Source organism: Cervus elaphus, chromosome X (assembly GCF_910594005.1).
Source record: "Cervus elaphus chromosome X, mCerEla1.1, whole genome shotgun sequence".
Taxonomy (NCBI): domain Eukaryota; kingdom Metazoa; phylum Chordata; class Mammalia; order Artiodactyla; family Cervidae; genus Cervus; species Cervus elaphus.
Genome location: NC_057848.1, coordinates 77,096,856 through 77,109,901, shown reverse-complemented (window position 1 = coordinate 77,109,901; position 13,046 = coordinate 77,096,856).

Sequence of the window (13,046 nt, the reverse complement as noted above, 5' to 3'; positions counted from 1 at the left end):
CACCATAGAACCCTTGACCTCAGGGAACATTAAAGGACAGGCACACACCCCAGAGTTTCCATGCCTACATGGAAAGCAGGCTCCAGGCTTGAGGCAGCAAGTCCAGTACAAGAGACCCCACACCTATTCTTCAGCAAAACAGAAACACAACAGTGAATATTATGAAAGTGGCTGCCTGAAACCATGCCAAACCCACAAACACCCCAAAGCACAATCCTGGAAAATTCACTGCACTCCAGAGAGAAGAGATCCAGATCCGCCTGGCAGTGCACACACACAAATTCCCCTAAGCCTTAAACCTTGACAAGTCACTGGTCCAATCCCACCCACAAAGGTCAGGTTCCACAATGAAGTGGAACCATACCCCTTTATAAGCCTTCAGAAAGGGGACCCAAACCATGCAAGCTAAAGAAAATGAAAATGGAGAGAAACATTCAGCTGGTGGAAGTACATGATAAAAAGCCACCAAAACAAACAAAAGAAGAGGAGATAGGAAGTCTTCCTGAAACGAATTCAGAATAATGAGAATAAAGATGACCAAAATCTTCAAAGCTAAGAGGAGTCACCAGTAAATACACTGGAGGCCCGGACTGAGAAGAAATAAACATGTTTACCAGGGATCTAGAAGAAATAAAGAAGAGTCAAGCAGTAATAATCAATGCAGTAACTGAGATTAACAGCACTCTGGAAGGAACCAACAGTAGAGTAAATGAGACAGAGAAAGAATTAATTAGCTGGAGGTAGAAACAAGGAAATAGATGAAACACAGTAGAGTGTGCAAAAATAAAGAAAGAAAGAAAGAAAGAAAGACACACCTAAAGCTCTGAGACATCCGGGGCAATGATCAATGCCCCACGATGAAAAACCAGATTGAGAAAATCAAATGGAGAAACCAGATGCAGAAACCAGACTTCCGGAAGGAAAAAACTGCAAATAAAAAAGGGGGGAGGGGGGTACATGGAAAATTCTTGAGGAGGTAAAAGTTGAAACCACTCTTACATGAGTCAAGATGCAAGAAATGGAACCAGACATGGAACAATTAACCATTTCATAACTGGGAAAGGAGAGTGACAAACCAGTTCATAACTCTGCTTATGTGAAACATATGTGGAGAATACTATGAAAATACCAGGTGAATAAATCACAAGCTGACATCAAGGTTGTTGGGAGAAACATCAACAACCTCAGATATACAGATGGTAAGACAGAAAAAAAAATAGAAAGCGGAGAGGAAGTAAAGAGCCTCATGATGAGGGTGAAAGAGAAGAGTGAAAAATCTTGCTGAAAACTCAACATTCATAAAAACAGAGATCAGGGCATCTGGTAACATCATTACTCAGCAAATAGAAGGGGTAAATGTGTGGAAACTGTCACAAGCTTAATTTGCTTTGGCTCCAAAATCACTAAGAATGGTGACTGCAGTCATCAAATTAAATGTCACTTGCTTCTTGATGTGTGTGATCTATGACACACCTAGACATTGCATTAACAAGAAGAGACATCACCTTACTAAATTCTCAGTAAATAAGAAAGGTCAATTATGGTAATAGTGGAGGCTATGGGATGTTGTTGAGTAATGCATATAGCTTTTGATTGGTTATTACATCTCTTTATTGCTGATTCAGTAAGTATGTAAAATACATCATTTAGCAGGCACTAAGTCTTAACTGATGTGCAAGATACATAAGGAAACTTGGGTAGACACGATACATAGAAGAATCTGATACATGTGAATAACTTGGTAGGTAGGCAAACAGGTTCTTTCCAATTCCATACGAGAGTTTAGGAAACATTGTGAAATGTGGCTTAGCATGACTGAAAATATTTAGCCTGATTGTAGCTCTAGAAGTTCAGTGAAACAGATAGATAATGAAGCTACTAAGGGAAACAGATGTCATGTCTTCCAAGAACTGGTTAACCATGATGAGATGCTGCATTCACCACAAGGATTTAAGTCTTTCTTTTAGGGACAGGAAAGCAACATCAAAATATACATTAGGAAATATAGGGTGGTGTCTTGGTGGGCTGAAATGAAGACATTATATAAGGAGAGCAGAACAAAAATGACCCTTTATAATCTCGCTGGTAAAATACCTATCTTTTGCTGACTGTGGTGCAATCTTTGACTATGTCATGTTGTTGTTGGTATTCCAGTGATGGTATGATGGTGATCATGGTTACTGAGTACATCTCAGTATTTTCAAGTATGAAACAAATTTTTGTTTAATGAAGACAACCTGCTGTCTAACCTCTTAGCTTTCCTCCTGATAACTGACATGATATAATAAAACTGAGGAAGCAGCAAACTACATACTCTTCATTTGCTTTTTCTAAATTTTATTTGTATCTGTTCCTTCTCCCATACCATCCTAACTTAGACACCCAGTCAATTCAGCCTGGATGATTTCAAAATCATTTTATTTACATTTCATCTTTTCACTTTGTTCTAATTTTATATTTTTTAAACAATTCATTAGGTGTAATTTACATAGGATGCATATTGCATGATTCCTTGAATAGAAGAGTTTATATTAAAGCACAGTAAAATAGCCAGGCGCTGAAATAATACTCTCATTTTACTCTCAATTATTTCAAAATAGAAATTGACACTATGAAGATGAACATGTCACTTTATTCTTCAAATAAGAGAATTGTAGGAATTTGTTGATCTCTCCCAACATTAATTCTAATCTTCATTATCCTGCATAATCTGACACCTGTTTGGTAGATCAGTTGTATTAGGATGATTTTCAAATAATGAAGACGGTTGATGAGTTTACCTTGAAAGAGAGGTAGCAGATGTATCAGGGATCTGTGGCACTGGGAAACATGAATTGCCTGCGTGTTGTAGTTTGGGAAAAGCACTGTCATGGGCTGCCATATTACCGTACAAATCTGGAAAGTTAGAAGTCTCCACCCTCAGTCCAAAATTACTGTTCTGTAATGGAGATAAAATGTGGTACTGAGAAATAGATGTAGACAAAGCTGCAAAATTCTCATTTGGGCCATTTGATTTAGTGTAGCTGCTATGTGAAGTCCCATGAAAAATGCTCAACCTAGAGTGTGGGATAGGGAGGGAGATGGGAGGGAGTTTCAAAGGGGAGGAAATATATGTATATCTATGGTTGATTCATTTTGAGGTCTGACAGAATACAACAGAATTCTGTAAAGCAATCATCCTTCAATTACAAACAACAACAACAGTTGCAGGTTGATGTATCACAATATGCTTCTGCGGTCTAACTGATTTTGACGATGAAGAAGAGAAAACATTTTGACCTGGAGCAATTGTATCAGCAACTATCTGGATGGTAGAAGGCTTTCATAGGAATGGCATACTTAAACTTGTGCAGGCTGAAAATACGTCCTCTCCTCTAGTTTCAAGATGAAAGTCAGAGTTATGATCATCCACATTACCTCTTGCTTAAAATGCTTCTTATAATCTCAGACTAATGAAGATAGTGTAGAGGCATTTTTATTCCCAACTCTTCTTTCATTTTTACCAAATTTGGGGATAACCTCATTCAAAATTTGGATTATCATAGAGCTGCAACTGAAACCAAAGGAGAAAATTATTTAGTAACTTTTTAAACCCAGGTAAATCAGAAAAACAAAGCTAAACTATAAAAACTGATTCCTTTAATCATACAGTTAATATCATCAAATAAGCCCCCCAATTCATAGTTTTAAAAACTTACATATTAGTAGAAATTATGCTCCTCAAATAAAATATTTTATAAATCTACAGTAAATGCCACTTTAAATGGCTTCAGGACTTGCATCTTGTTCCAAGTTTTTGTTTTTGTTTCTGTTTTTTTTTTTTTTTGTCAAAGTAATATTTACAGCATCTTCATTAAAGTGGCCAAACAACGGACACTCCCAAGAGAGTAAATGAACTATTTGGGCAACCCAAGATTTGTTAATCACATTCTGGCTGAACAATTTACGTCCTCTTGCTGAAAGGCTATGCCATAATCTGGCTCATCTTATGCTATTCTTTCAGTAATAAGAGACAATTCAGTTCAGTTCAGTTCAATCACTCAGTCGTGTCTGACTCTTTGTGACCCCATGTATCGCAGCACGCCAGGCCTCCCTGTCCATCAACAACTCCCGGAGTTTACCCAAACTCATGCCCATCGAGTCCGTGATGCCATTCAACCATCTCATCCTCTGTTAGCCCCTTCTCCTCCTGCCCCCAACCACTCCCAGCATCAGGGTCTTTTCCAGCAAGTCAACTCTTCGCATGAGGTGGCCAAAGTATTGGAGTTTCAGCTTCAGCATCAGTCCTTCCAATGAAAGCCCAGGACTGATCTCCTTTACGGTGGACTGGTTGGATCTCCCTGCAGTCCAAGGGACTCTCAAGAGTCTTCTCCAACACCACAGTTCAAAAGCATCAATTCTTTGGCACTCAGCTTTCTTCGCAGTCCAAATCTCACATCCATACATGACCGTTGGAAAAACCATAGACTTAACCAGATGGAACTTTGTTGGCAAAATAATGTCTCTGCTTTTTAATATGCTATCTAGGTTGGTCATAACTTTCCTTCCAAGGAGTAAGCGTCTTTTAATTTCATGGCTACAGTCACCATCTGCAGTGATTTTGGAGCCCCCAAAAATAAAGTCTAACACTGTTTCCACTGTCTCCCCATCTATTTCCCATGAAGTGATGGGACCGGATGCCATGATCTGAATGTAAAGCATTAAGCCAACTTTTTCACTCTCTTTCACTTTCATCAAGAGGCTTTTTAGTTCCTCTTCACGTTCTACCGTAAGGGTGGTTTCATCTGCATATCTGAGGTTATTGATATTTCTCCTGGCAATCTTAATTCCAGTTTGTGCTTCTTCCAGCCCAGCATTTCTCATGATGTAGTCTGCATATAAGTTAAATAAGCAGGGTGAAAATATACAGCCTTGATGTACTCCTTTTCCTATTTGGAACCAGTCTGCTTTTCCATGCCCAGTTCTGACTGTTGCTTCCTGACCTGCATACAGGTTTCTCAAGAGGCAGGTCAGGTGGTCTGGTATTCCCACCTCTTGAAGAATTTTCCACAGTTTATTGTGATCCACACAGTAGGCTTTGGCATAGTCAATAAGGCAGAAATAGATGTTTTTCTGGAACTCTCTTGCTTTTTCGATGATCCAGCGGATAGTGGCAATTTGATCTCTGGTTCCTCTGCCTTTTCTAAAACCAACTTGAACATCTGGAAGTTCTCGGTTAACGTATTGCTGAAGCCTGGCTTGGAGAATTTTGAGCACTACCTTACTAGTGTGTGAGATGAGCGCAATTGTGTGGTAGTTTGAGCATCTTTGGCATTGCCTTTCTTAGGGATTTGAATGAAAACTGACCCTTTCCAGTACTGTGGCCAGTGCTGAGTTTTCCAAATTTGCTGTCATATTGAGTGCAGCACTTTCACAGCATCATCTTTCAGGATTTTCAATAGCTCAACTGGAATTCCATCACATCCACTAGCTTTGTTCACAGTTATGCTTTCTAAGGCCCACTTGACTTCACATTCCAGAATGTCTGGCTCAAGGTGAGTTATCACACCATTGTGATTATCTGGGTCGTGAAGATCTTTTTTGTACAGTTCTTCTGTGTATTCTTGCCACCTCTTCTTAATATCTTCTGCTTCTGTTAGGTCCATACCATTTCTGTCCTTTATTGAGCCCATTTTTGCATGAAATCTTCCCTTGGTATCTCTAATTTTCTTGACGAGACCTCTAGTCTTTCCCATTCTGTTGTTTTCCTCTGTTTCTTTGCACTGATCGCTGAGGAAGGCTTTCTTATTTCTCCTGACTATTCTTTGGAACTCTGCATTCAAATGGGAATATCTTTCCTTTTCTCCTTTGCTTTTTGCTTCTCTTCATTTCACAGCTATTTGTAAGGCCTCCTCAGACAACCATTTTGCCTTTTTGCATTTCTTTTCCATGGGGATGGTCTTGATTCCTGTCTCCTGTACAATGTCACAAAACCCTGTCCATAGTTCATCAGGCTCTCTGTCTATCAGATCTAATCCCTTAAATCTATTTCTCACTTCCTCTGTATAGTCATAAGGGATTTGATTTAGGTCATACCTGAATGGTCTAGTGGTTATCCCTACTTTCATCAGATTATGTCTGAATTTGGCAATAAGGAGTTCATGATCTGAGCCACAGTCAGCTCCCGGTCTTGTTTTTGCTGACTGTATAGAGCTTCTCCATCTTTGGCTGCAAGAATATAATCAGTCTGATTTCAGTGTTGACCATCTTCTGATGTCCATGTGTAGAGTCTTCTCTTGTGTTGTTGGAAGAGGGTGTTTGCTATGACCAATGAGTTCTCTTGGCAAAACTCTATTAGCCTTTGCCCTGCTTCATTCCATACCCCAAGGCCAAATTTGCCTGTTACTCCAGGTGTTTCTTGACTTCCTAGTTTTGCATTCCAGTCCCCTATAATGAAAAGGACATCTTTTTTGGGTGTTAGTTCTAAAAGGTCTTGTAGGTCTTCATAGAACCATTCAACTTCAGCTTCTTCAGTGTTACTCGTTGGGGCATAGGCTTGGATTACCGTGATATTGAATGGTTTGCCTTGGAAACAAACAGAGATTATTCTGTCGTTTATGAGATTGCATCCAATTACTGCATTTCGGACTCTTTTGTTGACCATCACGGCTACTCTATTTCTTCTAAGGGATTCCTGCCCACAGTAGTAGATATAATGGTCATCTGAATTAAATTCACCCATTCCAGTCCATTTTAGTTCGCTGATTCCTAGAATGTCGACATTCATTCTTGCCATCTCCTGTTTGACCACATCCAATTTGCCTTGATTCATGGACCTAACATTCCAGGTTCCTATGCAATATTACAGCATCGGACCTTGCTTCTATCACCAGTCCCATCCACAACTGGGTATTGTTTTTGCTTTGGCTTCATCCCTTCATTCCTTCTAGAGTTATTTCTCCACTGATCTCCAGTAGCATATTGGGCATTGGATAACATCACCAACTGAATGGACATGAGTTTGAGCAAGCTCTAGGAGCTGGTGATGGACAGGGAAGCCTGGCGTGCTGCAGTCCACGAGGTCGCAAAGAGTTGGACATGACTGAGTGACTGAACAACAGCAACAAATGCCCCGAAGGCCAAGGATGATACTTTGGAAAGCTGTGGCTGTTTGTCACTAAAATGTAAAATAAGCAAAGTAATCTTTCAAACATTCTTTCTACCTTCTAAGCTTAATTTTCCTCAGGTTATTTTTTTTTAATTGTAATGGGATATATATTTTTTAAAATATTTTTTATTTATTTTTTTATTAGTTGGAGGCTAATTACTTCACAACATTTCAATGGGTTTTGTCATACATTGATATGAATCAGCCATAGAGTTACACGTATTCCCCATCCCGATCCCCCCTCCCACCTCCCTCTCCACCCGATTCCTCTGGGTCTTCCCAGTGCACCAGGCCGGAGCACTTGTCTCATGCATCCCACCTGGGCTGGTGATCTGTTTCACCATAGATAATATACATGCTGTTCTTTCGAAACATCCCACCCTCACCTTCTCCCACAGAGTTCAAAAGTCTGTTCTGTACTTCTGTGTCTCTTTTTCTGTTTTGCATACAGGGCTATCATTATTATTATTATTATCTTATGATGCTGTGCTAAATAAATTCTGAGGATAAGTATCAAAATAAATAAATAAATTTTATCCAGTGTAAGAATAGCAGCTGCTTTCTTAGAACAATTCTTTAAGCACTTGACAGTTGAAGTTTTATGGACTCAAGGTCTCGTCAGATGTATGAAACCCATCTCTTATTTCCCTTTCTGTTTTCTCATTGTTAGTGTATAGGAATGCAAGGGATTTCTGGGTGTTAATTTTTTCTCCTGCACCTTTTTATATTCATTGATTAGCTCTAGTAATTTTCTGGTGGAGTCTTTAGGGTTTTCTATGTAGAGGATCATGTCATCTGCAAACAGCGAGAGTTTCACTTCTTCTTTCCCTATCTAGATTCCTTTTATTTCTTTTTCTGCTCTGATTGCTGTGGCCAAAACTTCCAAAGCTATGTTGAATAGTAGTGGTGAGAGTGGGCACACTTGTCTTGTTCCTGACATTAGGGGAAATGCTTTCAATTTTTCACCATTGAGGGTGATGCTTGCTGTGGGTTTGTCATATATAGCTTTTATTATGTTGACGTATGTTCCTTCTATTCCTGCTTTCTGGAGAGTTTTTATCAAAAATGAGTGTTGAATTTTGTCAAAGGCTTTCTCTGCATCTATTGAGATAATCATATGGATTTTATCTTTCAATTTGTTAATGTGGTGTATTACATTGATTGATTTGTGGATATTAAAGAATCCTTGCATCCCTGGGATAAAGCCCACTTGGTCATGATGTATGATCTTTTTAATATGTTGTTGGATTCTGTTTGCTAGAATTTTGTTAAGGATTTTTGCATCTATGTTCATCAGTGATAATGGCCTGTAGTTTTCCTTTTTTGTGGCATCTTTGTCTGGTTTTGGAATTAGGGTAATGGTGGCTTCATAGAATGAATTTGGAAGTTTACCTTCTGCAATTTTCTGGAAGAGTTTGAGTAAGATAAGTGTTAGCTCTTCTCTAAATTTTTGGTAGAATTCAGGTGTGAAGCCATCTGGTCCTAGGCTTTTGTTTGCTAGAAGATTTCTTATTACAATTTCGATTTCCTTGCTTGTGATGGGTCTGTTAAGATCTTCTATTTCTTCCTGGTTCAGTTTTGGAAAGTTATACTTTTCAAAGAATTTGTCCAAGTTTTCCATTTTATTGGCATAGAGCTGCTGGTAGTAATCTCGTATGATCCTTTGTATTTCTGTGTTGTCTGTTGTGATCTCTCCATTTTCATTTCTAATTTTGTTGATTTGGTTCTTCTCCCTTTGTTTCTTAATGAGTCTTGCTAATGGTTTGTCAATTTTGTTTATCTTTTCAAAAAACCAGCTTTTAGCTTTGTTGATTTTTGCTATGGTCTCTTTTGTTTCTTTTGCATTTATTTCTGCCCTAACTTTTAAGAATTCTTTCCTTCTACTAACCCTGGGGTTCTTCATTTCTTCCTTCTCTGGTTGCTTTAGGTGTAGAGTTAGGTTATTTATTTGAGTTTTTTCTTGTTTCTTGAGGTAAGCCTGTATTGTTATGAACCTTCCCCTTAGCACTGCTTTTACAGTGTCCCATAGGTTTTGGGTTTTGGTGTTTTCATTTTCATTCATTTCTATGCATATTTTGTTTTCTTTTTTGATTTCTTCTATGATTTATTGGTTATTCAGAAGCATGTTATTTAGCCTCCATATGTTTGAATTTTTAATAGTTTTTTTTCCTATAATTGAGATCTAATCTTACTGCATTGTGGTCTGAAAAGATGACCGGAATGATTTCAATTTTTTTTTAATTTACCAAGACTAGATTTATGGCCCAGGATGTGATCTATTCTGGAGAAGGTTCCATGTGCACTTGAGAAAAAGGTGAAGTTGATTGTTTTGGGGTGAAATGTCCTATAGATATCAATTAGCTCTAGCTGGTCCATTGTGTCATTTAAAGTTTGTGTTTCCTTGCTAATTTTCTGTTTAGTTGCTCTATCCATAGTTGTGAATGGGGTATTAAAGTCTCCCACTATTATTGTGTTATTGTTAATTTCCCCTTTCATACTCATTAGCATTTTCCTTACATATTGCGGTGCTTCTATGTTGGGTGCATATATATTTATAATTGTTATATCTTCTTCTTAGATTGATCCTTTGATCATTATGTAGTGTCCTTCTTTGTCTCTTTTCACAGCCTTTATTTAAAAGTCTATTTTATCTGATATGAGTATTGTGACTCTCGCTTTCTTTTGGTCTCCTTTTGTGCGAAATATTTTTTTCCAGCCCTTCTGTATGTGTCTGTATGTGTCCAGTCTGTATGTGTCCCTTGTTTTGAGATGGGTCTCTTGTAGACAGCATATATAGGGGTCTTGTTTTTGCATCCTTTCAGCCAGTCTTTGCCTTTTCATTGGGGCATTCAACCCATTTATGTTGAAGGTAAATATTGAAAGGTATGGTCCGGGTGCCATTTACTTTGTTGTTTTGGGTTCGCTTTTATACAACCTTTCTGTGTTTCCTCTCTAGAGAAGATCCTTTAGCATTTGTTGAAGAGCTGGTTTGGTGGTGCTGAATTCTCTCTGCTTTTGCTTGTCTGTAAAGCTTTTGAATTCTCCTTCATATCTGAATGAGATCCTTGCTGGGTACAGTAATCTGGGTTGTAGTTTATTCTCTTTCATTACTTTAAGTATGTCCTGCCATTCCTTTCTGGCCTGAAGAGTTTTATTGATAGATCAGCTGTTATCCTTATGGGAATCCCTTTGTGTGTTATTTGTTGTTTCTCCCTTGCTGCTTTTAATATTTGTTCTTTGTGTTTGATCTTTGTTAATTTGATTAATAAGTGTCTTGAGGTGTTTCACCTTGGGTTTATCCTGTTTGGGATTCTCTGGGTTTCTAGGACTTGTGTAACTATTTCCTTCCCCATTTTAGGGAAGTTTTCAGCTATTATCTCCTCGAGTATTTTCTCATGGCCTTTCTTTTTGTCTTCTTCTTCTGGGACTCCTATGATTCGTATGTTGGGGCATTTCACATTGTCCCAGAGGTCCCTGAGGTTGTCCTCATTTCTTTTGATTCTTTTTTCTTATTTCCTCTCTGCTTCATTTATTTCCACCATGTTATCTCCTACCTCACTTATCCTATCTTCTGCCTCTGTTGTTCTACTCTTGGTTCCCTCCAGAGTGTTTTTGATCTCATTTATTGCATTATTCATTTTTAATTGACTGTTTTTTATTTCTTCTAAGTCTCTGTTAAACATTTCTTGCATCTTCTCAATCCTTGTCTCCAGGTTATATATCTGTAACTCCATTTTGCTTTCAAGACTTTGGATCATTGTTATTGTCATTATTCTAAATTCTTTTTCAGGTAGATTCCCTATCTCCTCATCTTTTTTTTTTTTTTTTTTTTCTTTTTTTGGCTTGGTGGGCATTTTTCTTTTTTTTCCATTTATTTTTATTAGTTGTAGGCTAATTACTTTACAATATTGTAGTGGTTTTTGCCATACACTGACATGAATCAGCCATGCATTTACATGTATTCCCCATCATGATCCCCCCCCCACTCCCTCCCCACCCCATCCCTCTGGGTCTTCCCAGTGCACCAGGCCCAAGCACTTGTCTCATGCATCCAACCTGGGCTGGTGATCTGTTTCACACTTGATAATATACATGTTTCGATGCTGTTTTCTTGAAACATCCCACCCTCGCCTTCTTCCACAGAGTCCAAAATTCTGTTCTGTACATCTGTGTCTCTTGCATATAGGGTTATCGTTACCATCTTTCTAAATTCAATATATATGTGTTAGTATACTGTATTGGTTTTTATCTTTCTGGCTTACTTCACTCTGTATAATGGGCTCCAGTTTCATCCATCTCATTAGAACTGATTCAAATGAATTCTTTTTAATGGCTGAGTAATATTCCATTGTGTATATGCACCACAGCTTCCTTATCCATTCATCTGCTGATGGGCATCTAGGTTGCTTCCATGTCTTGGCTATTATAAACAGTGCTGCAATGAACATTGGGGTGCACGTGTCTCTTTCCAATTTGGTTTCCTTCGTGTGTATGCCCAGAAGTGGGATTGCTGGGTCATATGGCAGTTCTAATTCCAGTTTTTTAAGAAATCTCCACAATGTTCTCCATAGTGGCTGTACTAGTTTGCATTCCCTTGGTGGGCATTTTTTATGTTCCTTTATCTGCTGGGTATTTCTCTGCCTTTTCATCTTGTTTAGACTGCTGTGTTTGGAGTGACCTTTCTGTGTTCTGGTGGTCTGTGGTTCTTTTTTATTGTGGAAGTTTCTCCCAGTAAGTGGGGTTTGACGGTTGGCTTGTCAAGGTCTCATGGTTAGGGAAGCTTGCGTCAGTGTTCTGGTGCATGGAGCTGGATTTCTTCTCTCTGGAGTACAACGGAGTGTCCAGTAGTGAGTTTTGAGATGGGTCTATGTGTTTGGTGTGACTTTGGGTAGCCTGTATGTTGACGCTCAGGGCTATGTTCCTGCGTTGCTGGAGAATTTGCATGGTATGTCTTGCTCTGGAACTTATTGGCTCTTGGGTGGTGGTTGGTTTCAGTATAGGTATGGAGGCTTTTGGGTGATCTCTTATTACTTAATGTTCCCTGTAGTCAGGAGTTCTCTGGTGTTCTTAGGTTTGGGGCTTCAGTTTCCTGCCTCTTGATTTCAGTCTTATTCTTCCAGTAGCCTCAAGACTTCTCCAACTATACAGCACTGATAATAAAACTTCTCAGTTAATGGTGAAAAGATTCTCCACAGTGAGGGACACCCAGAGAGGTTCACAGAGTTACATGAAGAAGAGGAGATGGAGGAAGGAGATAGAGATGGGCAGGAGGAGAAAAAGGGAGACTCAAGAGGAGAGAGGCAGATCTATGCAGTACTCTGTCCCCTAAGTGTTCTCCACAGCCCAGAACACCCACAGAGATTCACAGAATTGGATTGAGAAGAGAAAGGTGAGGGAGGAAATAGAGGTGATCTGGGGGAGAAAAAAAGAGAATCAAAAGTGGGAGAGAGTAATCAACACACTCCTGAGTAAAAATGGGTACTGAATATTGGATTCTTAAATGTCCAAAATTGATATCAAATACTGAAAAACAAAGATGAAAAATCTAGAGTAGAGGTTAGACTCTTAAAAATACAATATTAACAACAAAAACACAAAAAATTTAAGAAATATATATGAAGTTCACTTTAAAAATAGGGGTTTTTTTTTTGCAAGGTTATAGTGAAATGAAAATGAAAATTAAGGAGTAATAGAGGAGTGATAGAGGACTTTAAAAGAAAATAAAGGAAAAAATTTAATTAAAAAATAGTAAAATTATATGAAAATGAAAATTAAGGAGTAATAGCAGAGTAATAGAGGACTTTAAAAGAAAATAAAAGAAAATGAAATCTAAGGAATAATAGAGGAGTAATAGGGAATTTTATAAGAAAATAAAAGAAAAAAATTTTAAAAAAGAAAA